We start from the raw sequence: 16,804 nt of genomic DNA on the forward strand, positions 1-16,804 counted from the left end.
TCTCAGTGAGACAGAGAAAGTCCAGTTTATTTTCCAGGATGTAGTCGTTCAGGATGAGGCATTTGTTGTTGAGGGACCGGGTATTGAACAGGGTGAGCTTGATGTTGTTTTGTACGGCGGGTATGAATCCAGGTGATTTGGCCAGGGTTCGCAGACAGGAGGTGCGATTTTGTGCGTTGTTGTGACCAGGTGTGTTGGGACGATGAGTGGGAGTGCGCTGAGCCGACCAGTGGATGGGGATGGAGTGACCTGATTGTAAATAAACAAACTTACGACCGGAGCCACGGTGAATGTACCTGGGTCGACGCAGGAGTCCATTCGATTTGATTGCAGAGATGCATGATGGGGTGGAGCGGGTTTTAAGCAGGAGAAGCCTTGCGGCGGAGTACCGCAGAGCCATGCCAGCAGGAGCGAAGGGACGAGCACGAGGCCAAGGGTGAGGAGGCGAAACAATCGTCACAACCCACGGGAGTGGGCCCGAGGAAACAGCGAAGGAGCCGAGCAGGTGAAGCCAGGAGCAGAGCCGGGACCATGCAGAGGGCAGACAGGAGCGAAGAGACGAGCACGAGGCCAAGGTTGAGGAGGCAAAGCGGCAAATGCAGCGGCAAACGACCGCTGCCGCTAATCAAGATCACGGCGGCAAACCGCCACCACCGCCGCTGCAAACAATGGGCACAACCCACGAGAGTGAGCCCGAGGAAACAGCGAAGGAGCCGAGCAGGTGAAGCCAGGAGCAGCAGAGCAGAGCCGGAACCGTGCAGAGGGCAGACTCAATGGCCAAAAATCCGCCACGACCACCAGGAAAGCAAGATACGGACAATGGTCCAGTCAGAGAAGCGGCGAGCAAGTGACGCCAGCGTCCTCTCACGACCGGACCGGAAACGAAACGTCACGTCTCACGACCGGACCGATGTACTACGCACATCCCCCGTCGTTATCATCCAACTACTCTACTCTACGTCCCCACTACCTGTACAATGTCACTACTTAAATCTCGTTCACCTATGGTCATCTCTAGATCCTAACATTATCCTAACCCTCCCTGGCTAGTTCGCACTGCCAATCCCCCATAAACTACTGCTCATGTGCCCAAAATGGATGTGAATGGTAAAACTACCATCCATCACTACTGCTATTATTAATCGTCCACTATACTCTGAGCCTCTCGGGGTGGAAATACATTTTCACTGCTCAGCTTCGAAAAGCCGGCAATGCGTGCGGATGGTCAGTCTCCTGTAGGTTGGGTCCGTCCGGCATTTTCGATTCTGGGGAGGATTACTCGGGCTGGGGTTCTGGGGAGGATTACTCGGTCACTTACTCGGGCTGAGGTTCCAAGGTCCATCTCGGCGTGGAACCTTGTGGTCTCCGGCCCGATGACCCAACCTCCCCCGGTCGGAAAACCGCCCCCGCCAGGGGGCGAAGGTCCGACCTGGCCTTTCTCCCCCGGAATCGTGCCGGTCGCCGCTACGGCGCGGCACCGACCATACAGGGTGGGACGGGACCTGGCCCGAATCGTGCATGGCGCTCCTTGCAAGAGCGACGCGGCAACGATCCCCGCAGGCCCCCGCAGCACACAAAGAACACCACGCCCCGAGTGTTCGCGTCGGCTATCTGTCAGCCTAACCGCTGCGCCGGTCAGCGTCGATGCTCGAGTCGCATTCTCACATCCACACCTCGCGACCCTCTTCTCACTTGCACAGCCCATACTCTCCGTCAATTCCGCCACCGCACTCTCTCTCCGTGCATACCCTTCCGTTCCACACTTTGTTAACACACATCCCCGCGCACACCCTGGCGCTCTCACACTACTCGCACACCCCATTACATCCTCTGTAACAATCATGGGTGTGCACTCCTTTGCTGCACACCCACTCAGTGCACACCTACCCACGGGTGTGCAATCCCCTGCTGCACACCCAATCACGCGCTCTGGTGTGCATCCCCGCACACGCTCCTCATCCATCTCACTCTCTGTATCGCACTCCATTCCACACTCTTCCAACGCACACTCTGTACCGCATTCATCACACATACACTCCGATGTGCATTCACTCTCGCACTCGGTAACACACTCGCGCTATGGCGCCGTTCGCTCACGCACGCCATTCGCTTTCACACCACGCACCACGGACCTTCTACGAGCGCCCGGGTGACGTCTGGATCCCAAGGGCGTGAAAAATGCTTTCGCGCCAAACCTCTTCGCGCCATACACCACCCTACTCACCTTGGCGCTTCCTCTTCTTCGCTCCTCCACCACCTGCAAACTTTCCATTTGGTTATGCAGCACGACATCACGATGCGAACACGGACTTTGCACACATTCCATCCTTTCCTCCCGCTGTTGCTCTTCTAAGTCCGCCGTCTCTTCAAACCCAATTTCCACTATTTCTTCGATTTTATTTTCTTTATTCTCAACGACCGCTGGCGCTAATACAATTTTCTCTTCTACTTCGGCGGTCGCCGGCTTCCCCATACCCCGGGTCGCGATTTCTACCCCGGTCCACGTGACTTCGCTTTGCTCCAACTCGCTTTCCCCACGCTTCTCAAGTCGCACTGCCCCATCGCATACCCATGTGCCTTTCCCGCTCGACATGCGGTCTATGTTCTCCCCAAATTTGTGTATACGGTCACCCATTCTGTTTCCAAACCCTTCAATTAGATTTCCCATATCATCCGTCTTTTCCTCCCATTCAATTCCTATCTCTTTTATTTGATTTCCCATGTCATTTGTCAATTCCCCAATTTGGTTTCCCATCTCATTTTTCAATCCGCCAATTTGCTCCTGCGTTTTGTCCACCCCCAATTGTATGGCTGCCTGCAGCTGCGCAATGAGGTCCTTCAGATCCATCCCTCCCAGTTGCGCAGCGGGCGCGGCCCTCGTCGCCATGTGCGAGGCGCCGCCATTTTGTGCGCCTGCATCCCCCACTACCGCACCTTTTTTAATTTCCTCCTCCATCTCTCCCACTTCTTCCCTGGGGTCCTGGGTTGATTCTAACCCTTCTTCTATTTCCCCCACCGGGATCTGATCGCCTTGGTTATCCATGGCATGATTCAATTTGGATGTTAATAAAAATACCGGCCGCTCGTAATTTCGAACAAATTTTTGTCAAAAAATATAAAAATTTGGTTCTGGTCCAAATCCCACTCCTGACACCAAATGTTATGGATCTCGGACGTCGGCTCTCCCCTTATCAAGGGGGGGGGGGGGGTTAATCCCCTTGTCTTTTTATCTGGCCGACCCGAGCCCTGGAAGTTATAACGTCCTTCCCGGCACGGCGTTAGGTAGGGTTTGTTAGGCCTAGGGGTTCACTACTACCTAATTACTAACGCCGGCCGGAAACGAGGGAATAACTCCCGATCGAACCACGGATATGATGGAAAATGCCGAGTGGATAGCAATCCGCGATCCGAGCTATTAACAAATGACTAAACCTGATTCTGAGCGGTTTCTAATCGTGCCACGTTTACCCAATGAGAGAAAAGACGGATGTGATCGGATAAGAGGAAACCAAGAAAGAACAGGGCAATTTATTCACAATGTACAAGGAGAAGAGGAAACGAAAGAAATACACAAGATAGGAAGAGGAAGAAGCAGTTACACAGGGCAGCCTTAAAACAGTCTTATTCTTAATACCCAGGACAAACATACACACTCACATGGGGATTGTAGATGGAAGGGTGGAAAGTCCGGCGATGGGGTCCAGGCTCCGGTCCAGGCTCCAGTCGGCTCCAGTCCAAGCTCCGATCCAGCGGACGAAACCCGGCAGGCAGCTCCGCGTATAATGGAACGCGACCGGACAGTTTATATAACGGAGGGAAGCTGGTACGCTGCGTACGTAATATTTGCACTATACAAAGGCGCCAACCGCCCCCTCTCCAATGTTCTCCTTTGATAAGATCCTTCTTTCATCAGCGCCACTGCACGAGTCCTTTCAATGCAACGCGCGTTCTCCCAGTAAGTAAGTGAAAGCGAGCTCTCTCACGCAGTAAGTGTTCTTGCAATCACGACAGTCCTACGCACAGTCCTGTAAAAGGGCTTTGCGTTCGCTTTTATAACTCACCAAGCGATCACTCTGCAGGTCCCAAAGCCACGCCTGTCGGCGATGTCACTTCAGCCCTGGTTGGCTGGTTAAGGCTTACCGGCCCTGCCTTTGACGGTTGGATGACGTGGCCACACCTTCTTCTTGACGTTCCGCCCCCTTTTTCCGGGCCTCACCGCGAGGCTTATGGAGGCGTTGAGCGAGCGCTAAGGCAGCTGCTGCTAACAAAGGTGCGTAACAAATTGGGAGAGCCATAGGGCAGACTCGAGGGCGAGTAATGGCGTCGCTTGGAGAGGGAGGCTTTCAAAATGGACGGAATGGGCCTACTTATTATTTGATTGACACAACGCAGATTCAACTATTGGAAACACGGCCTTACCTATACACATACTAATGAAATAACTGAAGTCCTATGGTGGCCTACGTGTTGCTTGTGGCCTAACTATGGGGTGCAACCTTTAACGTTTTAATGATGGGATATTTACAAGAAAGTGTGGGTTCTAAAACCACAACAACATATATATATATATATATATATATATGTATATATATATGTATATGTATATATATATATATATATATATATATACATACAGTATATATATATATATATATATATATATATATATATATATATATATATATATTGTTACGGTTTTTAGAACCTTCACTAGTAAATTTTAGTAAATGTTTCCCTTATAAATGTTCCCCTGTAAATATCCCCATCAATTGGCTTGTTAAAGATCGCACCCTAGTTAGTCCATGTACAACATGTAGCGAACCATAGGACATCTCCGTAGTTATTTCATTATTATGTGTTTCAGTTAAGGATCTGTTCCCAATAGTTGAATCTGCGTTGCATTAATCAAAGAAGTTAGGCCCCAGTACTTCTTTCTGAAGGCATCAGAGAGCTCTTTTGATCTAGGCATGGTGACGCCGCACACTTCAACAACAAAGAGCAAACCAAACTAAATGTCTGAGGTTTAAATAAGACAGGTTCCTCCAAGATCCTCTCTAACGATGTTCTAATCATTTGCACCTGAGCTGGTGCACCTGATTCTAATTTTACGTATTTGAAGTAGTGATAAATGTAGGGGTGTACTTCCTTTTTGCACATGCGAAATTTGCATTTATGTTTATTTAAATTATATAATGGACAACAAAATGTAAATGTTTCATGATATTTGTTATATTATATCACCTTTACCTATCAATATTGTTGAAATGAAGATCAAATAGCTGTATGTTGAAATATGTTGAAAAAGTCAAAACTTTACATGGGGTGTACTTACTTTTTCACATGACTGTACATTAAATGGAATGGAAGAGCCCACGCCGGAAGGTTAATAGTTCTGGTGTGGAAGTGTGAAAGTGTGATCAGACGCTCCTGGATGGTTCTCTTCAGTGAGCAGGTCGTCGCAGAGCAGATCCCACAATCTCAGCTTTTAAGTAAGATTACAATTGTTAGAATCTTTCTTGATTTGATATTTGGTATGTATTGGTGTATGTCATTATTTTTTCTTTCCTTGGTACAGATTTGTGGCTGTGCTGTGCGGTATATTTGGCCAGGAGGAAGTCTGATTCAGGGCCTTGTCCTCGAGGCTTGAGGGCCGAGCTGTGTGACGATTATGTAGTCACAAAGGAGTTGTGTGGTGATGATGTCTTGTGCTTCTCCTGATTTTGTTTCAAGGTTTTTTTTTTGTTCTGTTTTTGTCTTTTTTTTGTTCTGTTTTTGTCTTTTTTATACTATCCTTTTGCAGTGTTGATAATTGTTAGTGAAAGATTTGTAGACACATATAGTTTAAGGGTTTATTAATATGGAATCTACTTGATGTTATACTTGCAGAATTCTGTCAGTACCTTATTTAATCAATAATTTTGTGAAGTATAGCCCATAGGGTAGTGAACAGGTTGTGTTATGTTTTATTTGTTTGTATTCATAGACTACACAGGTTATCTTTGATGTTGCAACTGGAAACTAGAACGGCACTCGGTGGAGCGCATACCTCTGCCAGGCTGAACATTTTATGTTTTGTATCTCACTGATAGGTTAGATCTGCATCCAAATCTTCACCAAAATCTACTCAATTCGGTCTCATCACACCCAACCTCTCCACCACGTTTCGTCTGAATCCATCCATAACTCTTGGAGATATCCTGCTCACAGACAGACAGACAAGCAGAGGTAATAAAGACAATTGGACTGCCCTTCAACAGTGTGCTGAGGTCTTTTTTTTAATCTGTGTAACACATATAACCACACCAGTGTGGGATTTTAAAACCTAACGGGAAATTATTTTGCTTGATCACGTGAGGACAGAATAGCCATGCTTCCTCTTTCGCATAATAATCGATGTGCATTGCCACCAACACCTATGAGATCACTCTCCGTCTCCGAGTAAATCAGATCTCTGAGGCCACTTCACCACCAACCTCTAGGTCACCATGTGTGCCTTTGATTTCCTCCCAGGAGATAGATTAGTTTAAGTGGGATTAGTTGGCCTGAGAGGGAGAGATTACCTTGGAGGGACTTAGAGGAGCAGGATCTAGGTATAGGATAGAGGGATTAGCAGGGTAGGTAGGTGTAGGATAGGTTATGGGTGAAGATGGCTGCCTTAACTGCTGCCAACGCACACTCCTGCTGCCTTGATGACATTAGCTGCCGGTGCTGATTCGTTACATCCGCAGCTGACTCATATCATCTGCCAACAACTCACCTGCCCGTCAGCCCGTCAGCCATATGGAGTCGACTCAGTATAGTGAGTGGATACCAGACATAATGTTACCGTGTGGCAGGCGGTGCTTATCACTCCCAGTAAGGTGCAGCAGTAACTGTGTGAGACTCCTTACTGGCGGTTCTCCACTGGTGGTATGAAGTTGCATAATGACTGATATAAAAACCAAAAGGTTTTCAGAGTTACAAGTGTATGGAAGGCTCACTGCGTTGCCTGATGAAGTCCCAACAATGGCGAAACCAGGTCAGTAACTGTGAGTTTTGAATACACTTGTGATAGTATCTGAATGTAACATCCATAATGACGCACTGCGAAATGACCCCTCCGGGGCTTGACAGGCAATGCAGACATGCGTGGCCTTTTCCCCCCCTCCTCCCCTCCCCCCTCCCCGCCCTCCCCTCCCATCCCCTTTCCCCCCTCCCCTACCCCTCCCCCCCTCCCCCGCCCGGGGAGATCTACTTCTGCTAGTATATATATATATTGTTACGGATACGGGGGACGGCTCTCCCGTTAGCAAGGGGTGATTAGCCCCTTGTCCTGTTAAGCTGGCCGTCTCCCCGGTCCTGGTACTTGTAACGCCCTCCCGCGGGATGGAACGGATCAGGGTTATGGGTCCAGGGTTTATCCCGAATACCTTTATCCGTCCCTCCGCAGAACAGGGAGACAAGTACCGCTCGAACCCCGGTTTTAGATGGACTAGTTGCCGAGCGGTTTTAGCAACCCGAAGTTCGAGCCATTAACAGTACTAAACCCGATCCTAAACGTTGGCCGAATCGTGCCACAGGTATTCAATGAAGGAAATCACTAAAGCGACCGAATGTGAAGAAGAGAAGAAGAAGAAGTAGGAAGAACAAATATGATTTATTGCGAACTATTAACAAGACCAAAAATAACCAAGGAGAATGGGAAGGATAAGAAAATAACTGAACAGAAAGGAGCAAGGAGACACAGTGCAATATTATTAGCTTATCTATGAACAGTCTTACTTATAACTCCAAGACAACATGAAAGACGGACAAACGGGCATGTGGTGAAAATGTAAGTTGAACCCAGGTGTGACGCTCACTTAAACTACTGGGCGGTGTCTATAAGACCTCGGGACGTCCGCGACTCGAGGCCACTCCTGCGACTTTATACAATGACATGTAGAATTGAATGGTACGTACCCACTTATATTCTAGGCTTGCTTGCATTGACTGATATATCCAATCTTTCTCATATGATGCCTTGATCCTGACATATATGTTGCATGGTGTATTTTACAGGATGATGTTACGATCTAATTGAAATTAAACCTATCTATGGGATGAGTTGTGGATCTGGTTGATTTTCACAACACTTAATTTCAATTATGATCTTCGGAAATGGCGGGACACGAGTCTTGCGAAGGCCGGATGAACGCAGATCACAGACGAGCGTTCCCGACGTTCTCCGCGCTCCTGCGAGGCCCACCTCGGAGAAGAATGACCGGCGGAGGACCCGTCGAGCTAGCTCCAGCTACGGAGCTCCGACTACTCTCGCCGCCGGTCTGCCTCAAAAGGACCGGATGCGATGGGGACCTCGCAAGCCTTTTGCGGGACCGCGTCGTCAAAACGCAAACTGCTCTCCTGAGGCCCGAACGCCGGAGCAGGCATGACGGACTCCGGCAAGGCGCCTGCTGAAGGAGGCCACTGGGAAATGTCCTGGGCCGCAACCCCGTCGGAACGACGGACCCGCTTGGCGCCGCAGGTACGAGTCTAGCCTCGGTTGCTCGAAACGCTAACGGCTCCATCCGAGAGAATCATCCTAGATTTGCGTGCCTCGGCCCGAGATGAGATTCCCACGCGAGTGATCACGACTCCCAAGTCGGCCATGCCTCCACACGGCCGGCACACTCTGACCACTCGCTGCTCGGTGGAATAGCCTCCTCCGCGCGGATCGCGCACTGCTCGTCGGGATCACGCCGTGCCTCACACGGCCGGCTCACCCTGACCACTCGCTTCTCGGTGGAACCACCTCCTCCACGCGAATCGCGCACTGCTCGTCGGAATCACGCCATGCCTCACACAGCCGGCTCACCCTGACCACTCGCTTCTCGGTGGAACCACCTCCTCCGCGCGAATCGCGCACTGCTCGTCGGAATCACGCCGTGCCTCACACGGCCGGCTCACCCTGACCACTCGCTTCTCCTCCGCGCGAATCGCGCACTGCTCGTCGGAATCACGCCGTGCCTCACACGGCCGGCTCACTCCGGCTGCTCGGGCACTGCGCCCTTCGCGGGCACCTCTCTGCGAGGCCGGCGATTCTGATCGCGGCTCGTCGAAATCCCACCTACGCGCGAATCGCGCACTGCCCCATCGCAGGCACAACCCGATCAATCGCTGCATGGTGGAATCACCTCCTACGCGCAAATCGCGCACTCTACGCGCAAATCGCGCACTGCGCCCTTCGCGGGCACCACTCTGCGAGGCCGGCGATTCTGATCGCGGCTCGTCGAAATCCCACCTACATGTGGCTACTCAACGAGGCCGGCGAACTCCGCTGCCCGGAATCGCCTCAATGGAGGCTCGCTTGGCACCATGCGAGGACTCGTCGCAGCACGGATGAGTTTCTAAGGACGTCGAGCGGGACCTTCATAGCCTTTCACGACACTCGGGCTTATGCTTATGATAGATGATCGTATACCATGTGTATTCTATATGACTATCGTTTCGGCATGTATCGGCATGGCATGTATCGGCATGCCGGCATGTATCGTATACCATGTGTATTCTATATGCCTAACTATGTCTAAAACTCCGGACAAAACACGGCCCGAAAGCTAAACAAACGAGACGCTACTTCAGGGCGTGATATGTATTCGATCCTTTGACCCGAAAGCTAAACACACGAGACGCTACTTCAGGGCGTGATATGTATTCGATCCTTTGACCCGAAAGCTAACAAACGAGACGCTACTTCAGGGCGTGATATGTATTCGATCCTCTGACCCGAAAGCTAACAAACGAGACGCTACTTCAGGGCGTGATATGTATTCGATCCTTTGACCCGACAGCTAAACAAACGAGACGCTACTTCAGGTCGTGCAGTCAATCGCTGCCAAGCATGCTCGCCCTCTCGACTCGGCGTGCTCGCCCTCACGACTCGGCGAAGCCGCACTGATTCAACGGGCCGAGCTCAACTTTCGGTTTCCCTCGTACGCAGTGCGCCCTAGATAATACTTTTCGCTCGTCGGCCGGGTTCGTATTCCGTACACCGATCTCGAGCCCGCTCGAATGCTGCTGCCCAAAGGACGCGAGACTTTAGATTTCGGGGTTCGTATTCCGTACACCAATCTCGAGCCCGCTCGAATGCTGCTGCCCAAAGGACGCGAGACTTTAGATTTCGGAGTGCTACTTTACTCCGTCTGGGGATACCGCTCAGCTGGAACTCGCCATCAAACCCGCCCGCACGCGCCCGAACCAATTGATGACGTCATCGACTAAATCACGCGTTTGCTTTACAGCACCGCGCCCGATCGATCCCGATTTAACTGTTTCCCGCGCTTGCGTCATCAGAGTTCGTCTACCTGGGTACCTCTACAGATAGCAGAAATCGATAGCATCGAAATACTCAATCTGACCGCCCCTGCCCGAAAGTGTGTGTCATAACGTGGCGGCCTTCGAGGGCGACTAGCCAACATCGCGGACTTATGCCGTTAATCGATAAGGCACGGGGCATTTGGGGGTGCACGGTGACCCCATGACACGGTGACATTGAGCGTTGCGCCCGACTCCCTCGTCTCCTGAGCAAGCCACGTGGGCACCAGCCCGCCGGATCGCCCTTGACTCTGGGCTTGTTGCTTCTAGGACAGGTCTCCTGGCTCGCCTCCACACATTTCGAGACTGCGAGACGCCTCGCCCGGCCGCTGCCTGATTGCGTTCCCTCTGACCCAGACTGTGAAGGTCGCTCGACTTCGGTGCGCGATGCGCAGCTGTTATCTCACACTTCACGACTGGGGGGGGGGGGGGGGGGGATGGATGAGTGAGGGGGTGAGATGATGATCCATCCATCCGGGCCATCCTCTTGGCTGTCGATCCATCCATCCAGGCCATCCTCTTGGATGTCGATCCATCCATCTGGGCCATCCTCTTGGATGTCGATCTATCCATCCGGGCCATCCTCTTGGATGTCGATCCATCCATCCGGGCCATTCTCTTGGCCATCCGGGCCATCCTCTTGGATGTCGATCCATCCATCCGGGCCATTCTCTTGGCCATCCGGGCCATCCATCCGGGCCATCCTCTTGGATGTCGATCTATCCATCCGGGCCATCCTCTTGGATGTCGATCCATCCATCCGGGCCATTCTCTTGGATGTCGATCCATCCGGGACGTTTTCCATTTCTCGATCTCGACGTTTTCTCTCCGGGACAATCCCTCCGGGACGGTAGCCGGTATAGCCGATCTTCACCGATCCTCTGCGCGCTGTGCTGCAGGTCGGGAGATTCTGCGCGCTTCGCTGGGAAGGTGCATTTCGGTCGTTTTGTGCGTCGTCGTAACTGCCATGCCGGTCGTTCGGGCAGCCTACGGAGGGCACTCGTGGCAAACGTTTTGCTTGAAACTATTTGCCGGAGCTTGTAATTCGTACGCGCTGCCGTCAGAGAGCGCTCGAGTCTCGTGATTTCAAAACAGGGGGACTCCGGGGTATCGCGTAACTCTCGTTATGGCTCTCGTCGGTTCTCTCCCTCAGCAATTCCATGACATGGATCTAATGTGGATCGACCATGTACCCTTGGGAGCCAAGGCAGGTACAGACTTACTGTAATGGACTTACACTGTCATGGCCTCCTGTCATGTAATCTTACTTACTGTTACAGCTTACTGTAAAGAGGCTTACTGATTTACACATCTTCCACATCGACACATCTTCCTGTAATGTGTTGCCTTGCGACGAATAGACATGGCTTACTGGTTTACACATCTTCCACATCGGCACATCTGCCTGAAATGCGTTGCATTGCGACGAATGGACATTCGCTCTTCGACAAGGTACACCTTATGTAATGAGTTGCATATCGCAAAGGTACCCCTTATCCAGCACATAGGCCTGTGAGACTAGCCTATTGTGACCCACAGGCTCATCGTCTGCCAGTATCGGACATGTTTGCTAACCAGGCTATGAGTGCGCCTAGAGAACATCAGCCGTCCCTCCCTTCGCCTGATACACCCCTGCCTGAAGCGGTGAGGGCACTGAGGTGCCCCTCCGACACCTGCCTCCAGCGGCTACTCCGAAGCAGGGGACTCCGGATTTGGGGGTGACGTACCCAGTAGTTTCCGAACCTGTGCTGGCAGGGTAATTCGCCACAGTGACCTTTACGGATGGACCGACTGACCTGTACTACTGATAATGGATTTGTTTCGTATAGCGCTTTCCAGGAAGCCCTAAAGACGCTTTGATAGTGTGCGAAACATAACACAATGGCGCAAAGACAAGAATCAATAGGGATATTTCTTTGACACCCTAATAATGATATGATGACTTCCTCTACCTATTAATGCTGACGCGCGCTCGCTTCCTGCCTAGTGGCAGCATAGTTCTAATGGCGGGGAGACTGTGGTGAAAATGTAAGTTGAACCCAGGTGTGACGCTCACTTAAACTACTGGGCGGTGTCTATAAGACCTCGGGACGTCCGCGACTCGAGGCCACTCCTGCGACTTTATACAATGACATGTAGAATTGAATGGTACGTACCCACTTATATTCTAGGCTTGCTTGCATTGACTGATATATCCAATCTTTCTCATATGATGCCTTGATCCTGACATATATGTTGCATGGTGTATTTTACAGGATGATGTTACGATCTAATTGAAATTAAACCTATCTATGGGACGAGTTGTGGATCTGGTTGATTTTCACAACAGGGCACACTTACACGGGGGAAATGGCCGATTGGATTGAATGCCAGCAGGACGGGGCACGGTCCAGGGAGGTCGCTTCGAGAAGGTGTCAGGGCCGGTGGCGTGATGCTGGTTTTTCTCGCATCGATTCCGCAGTCAGCAGGGCCCAAGACGACACGAGGCGGCCCAAGCTCCAGTGCAAGGGGGCAGCACGTTGAGGCAGTCCGCGCACGTAACCATTCGTGTCCGCTTCTCTCCTATAAAACCCCACGCTTGCCCTTTTATGACGTGCTTTTGGGATCAACCCGCGTGCGTTGGATCCGCCCCTCGGTGAGCTCACCTCGGCCTTGATTGGTGCGAGGGCTCACCGATCCCGCCCCTCTTGATGAGGCGTTGGCAAAGCCACGCCTTGTTCCTCGCGCTTGGCTGACTCCTCCCCCCCGATGATGAGGTGGAGACACGCCTTTCTTCTCCGAGGTTACCTCGTGCGTAATGGAGTCAAATGCAGCAAAGTGGACGGGAGATGAAAATGCAGCAAAGTGGACGGGAGATGAAAATGCAGCAAAGTGGCTAAAGGAGTCAATTGCAGCAAACCTGCCAAACGTGGCACTTGGAAGATGCCATGGGGCATCGGAGGGACCTGTCTTATTTAATTGATGCAACGTAATGAACTAGTGGATCACAGAACCTTCAACTACATTTACTAAGGATATAACTAATTAGGGAAATCATAGATTTGCTACGTGTGTGCGATGGCCTAACTACAGACGACCTTTTATCTTTGACACTACAATTGGAGGGTGATATTTACAGGGAATATTTACAGCATACAAAAGGGGAAAATTTACATCAAATTACACACACAATTCCAAAATCCCCAACACTGCACCCTCCTTCCTTACGGGACGTCCCAGCCCGAAACTTTTACCTTTAGTGTGGCACGTAGGTGTAATTCCCTCTACAATTACCCTGACCCTGAGTGCGACAATTTTAAAACACAAATAAATATGTCCCGCTAATTGCATTGCACCCTGCCTAACAGTTTCACACCCACAGCTAACCGAATTGCGGAATTATTTTCAAAACTAAACATTTACGGTGGGGGAGCATTATTTACATTGGCATTATTTGACTATTTACAAAACGCAACCCAGGACCTGTGATTTTTCTTTTGGGGAGACAAAAAAAAGAAATTCCTGTTGGGAGGGAGGAGACAGCATGCATTGCATCGACGCACCAGTACTATAAAGAGAGCACCAAAACACCAAAAGCACCATAAGCACCATTTGGTGCACAGTCACCAGTTCATAATAAGCACATGCAAAAAAACAACTGGTGGTGGTCTTCCTCTTCTCTGCTGGGCCGATGTTCTTCCTGATGTTTTCTTGCTTCATGCGGCCTACTTGGAAATAAAAAGCACAAAACGTGTCCATTTTTATTTAGGGCCACAGGGGCCAACTAAGGGTGGTCCACCTGTTTGGCATAGGTGACACCTTACCGAGGTCCGCAAGCAAGACCCTGGGCCATCGTGGCCGGCTCCAGCAGAGGTGCCAGGCCCCATAACATGGGGTCCATAAAGTGGTGCTTGGCCGCAAGACGGCGGTCCATAAGTGGTGTATCCATGCAATGCATGCTGGTTGTGGGAGTTCTGGTACACCATGGCGGACTCACGCACGCTCCCCTCGGTGCCCAGCGAGCACAGCCCTCGGTTGGCAGACAGGGAGACAGAAGACAGGTGAGTGAGGGGTAAGGTCACAAGGGTACACATCAATACAAGGCAATGCAGGACGAGGTGCGTACGGAGAGCGAAGTGAGAAAGCTCGTCCCTACCGTACGTCACCCCCCCCCCCCTTGTTACCTACTCTACCCTTGCCCTTACCCCATATGTACAAAAATCTACACATTTACAAATTCGTCACTAATGTCTCGTCTTCCCCATATTTCCCCTATACCAAATTCGTCCCCACAATCCCTCTAACCAAAATTTGCCATCACCAATTCATCATCAATCCTCATAAGGAGGGAGAGATGGAACACAAAGCACAATGTCACACCCACGTCATGATGCGTCTCACATTTCAAACATTTGCTGTCCTCCGGATCCTCGGGCCCCATCCACAACTCTAACGGCTCCCAGAGCCCACCTGCGGCCTCACCTGGCCGACATCCTCACAGTGGTGGAGTGCTCAACCAACTACACACACTAACAGGCCACACGCCTAGCCATTTCCACGTCACTAATGCACCCATCCAAACTCCATTCTTCCACACGCACCACAGATGCCAATATCCAACCACAATTTACCTGTACCCTCTACCTAACACTTAAACTACCCTCCCTGGGTATTCGTGATGGGGTCCATCCTCCTTTCCCCCATCCACACCTTCGCACCATCCACTCCACTCCACAGTTTCCACCATACTCACTCCACAACCATCCATTCCATACTCCATATATTCCACACTCCATGTATTCCACACAACCATTCTCCATTCACCTGTAGTTGCACACCTGTGCAATCATTCCTATACCTGGTGCTTCCTGCACCCTCCTTCCTCCCAGGACCATTCGGTCAACCCAACACACATCACCATCACTCACTCATACACTGCTCCATACACCTGTTCAGTTGCACACCTGTGCAATCACAATTGTTCCTCACGCACTGCTCCATACACCTGTTCAGTTGCACACCTGTGCAATCACAATTGTTCCTCACTCACTGCTCCGTGCACTTCCACGCTCAATACAACTCACAATCATCTTCTCACAATACACTCCTGAGTACACTTTCAATTCTCAGACATTCGGCATCATCTGACCTACCTGGTGCCCTGCTAAAACTCGCGCTTCCCCGTCGCCCCTTATATTATTGCGCTCCCTCGTCATTATCATCCAACTACCCTCTCTATGTCCCCACTACCTGTCCACTGTTGCTACTTAACCTTACCGTTACCTATGGTCATCTTCTCTAGATCCCTATCATTTTATCCTAACCCTCCCGGGCTAGTTTTCACTGCCAAACCCCATAGCTATTGCTCCTTTGCCCCCGCTGTGAGGGATGGCAGAGTTGCCATCCCACCACATCGGGCATCTCTCACTATAAATTTTGCTCACCAAATTCCAGCCAATCAAAAATTTTCCAATCACTGCCAATCCTTCTACCAATCCTTTGCCAATCATCAAATTTTTGCCAATCACAAATTCCCTATCCTCAATTTCGGGTCCAAAACACTATCATCATCACAGTCCGCTATATCTGAGCCTCGGTGCGTCATCACATCATTAAAACTCGGCTTCGCAAAGCCGAGCAATGAATTCGGGTGGTTTGTTGCCTGCAGTTGGATCCGTCCGGCATTCACGATTCTAGGGAGGAGGCATGCTCGGGCCGAGATTCCACGCATCATCACGGCGCGGAACCTTGCGGTCTCCGGCCCAACGACCGAGGCTCGCCCGGTCGGAACCCCGTGCCCGCCAGGGGGCAAAGGTCCGACCCGGCTCCCCTCCCCCGGAATCGCGCCGATCGCCGCTCTGACGCGGCTCCGACCATTCAGTGCGGAGCCCGACCCGAATCGTGCGCGACGCTCCGTAGCGGGGCGAAGCAGCATCGATCCGCGCGAAGCTTCGCATCCAACAAAGCGCGATCCGCACGAAGCTTCGCATCCAACAAAGCGCACCGCGCACCGAGCACCCGCGTCGGCTATCCGTCACCCTAAACGCTACCCCATTCAACGTCGATGCCTTACTCGCATGCTCACACGCACACGCGACCCTTTCCACACTCACCAAGCCCGGCGTTCCAACGCCGCCCGTACATTCCACACACTCCGTCCATTCCACAAACGCACTCCCTGTTACACACCACACCTCTCGCGCACCCTCTTGCACACGCACACGCGCCACAACCAACTCAGGTGTGCTCCCTCGCACACGTTCGACTATTCCAGGTGTGCATTCTCGCACACTCTTGACGTCCATCCCATACGTGCATCCTCGCACCCGTTCCACCATCAACTCACTCTCCGTGTCACACTCCGTACACTCCGAAGTGCATTCTCGCTCGCACTCGGTATCACTCCCACACTTTATAACACGCTCACTCTTTGATGCACACTTTTTCCTCACACGCGCGCCATTTCCACTCACACGGGACCCTTCACCAACGC

General features: G+C 51.3%; 1 long non-coding RNA gene across 1 annotated transcript; it reads left to right on the forward strand.

The window, feature by feature from the left end:
- Positions 1 to 12,380: 12,380 nt before the first annotated feature.
- On the forward strand, positions 12,381 to 12,629 carry LOC144894128 (uncharacterized). The gene is made up of 2 exons (XR_013624837.1): positions 12,381 to 12,480; positions 12,588 to 12,629. It is a non-coding gene; the product is annotated as an uncharacterized LOC144894128 (long non-coding RNA).
- The last annotated feature ends 4,175 nt before the right edge of the window (positions 12,630 to 16,804 follow it).

Source organism: Myxine glutinosa, chromosome 10 (genome assembly GCF_964187855.1).
Source record: "Myxine glutinosa chromosome 10, kmMyxGlut1.1, whole genome shotgun sequence".
In the NCBI taxonomy this organism is placed as follows: Eukaryota; Metazoa; Chordata; class Myxini; order Myxiniformes; family Myxinidae; genus Myxine; species Myxine glutinosa.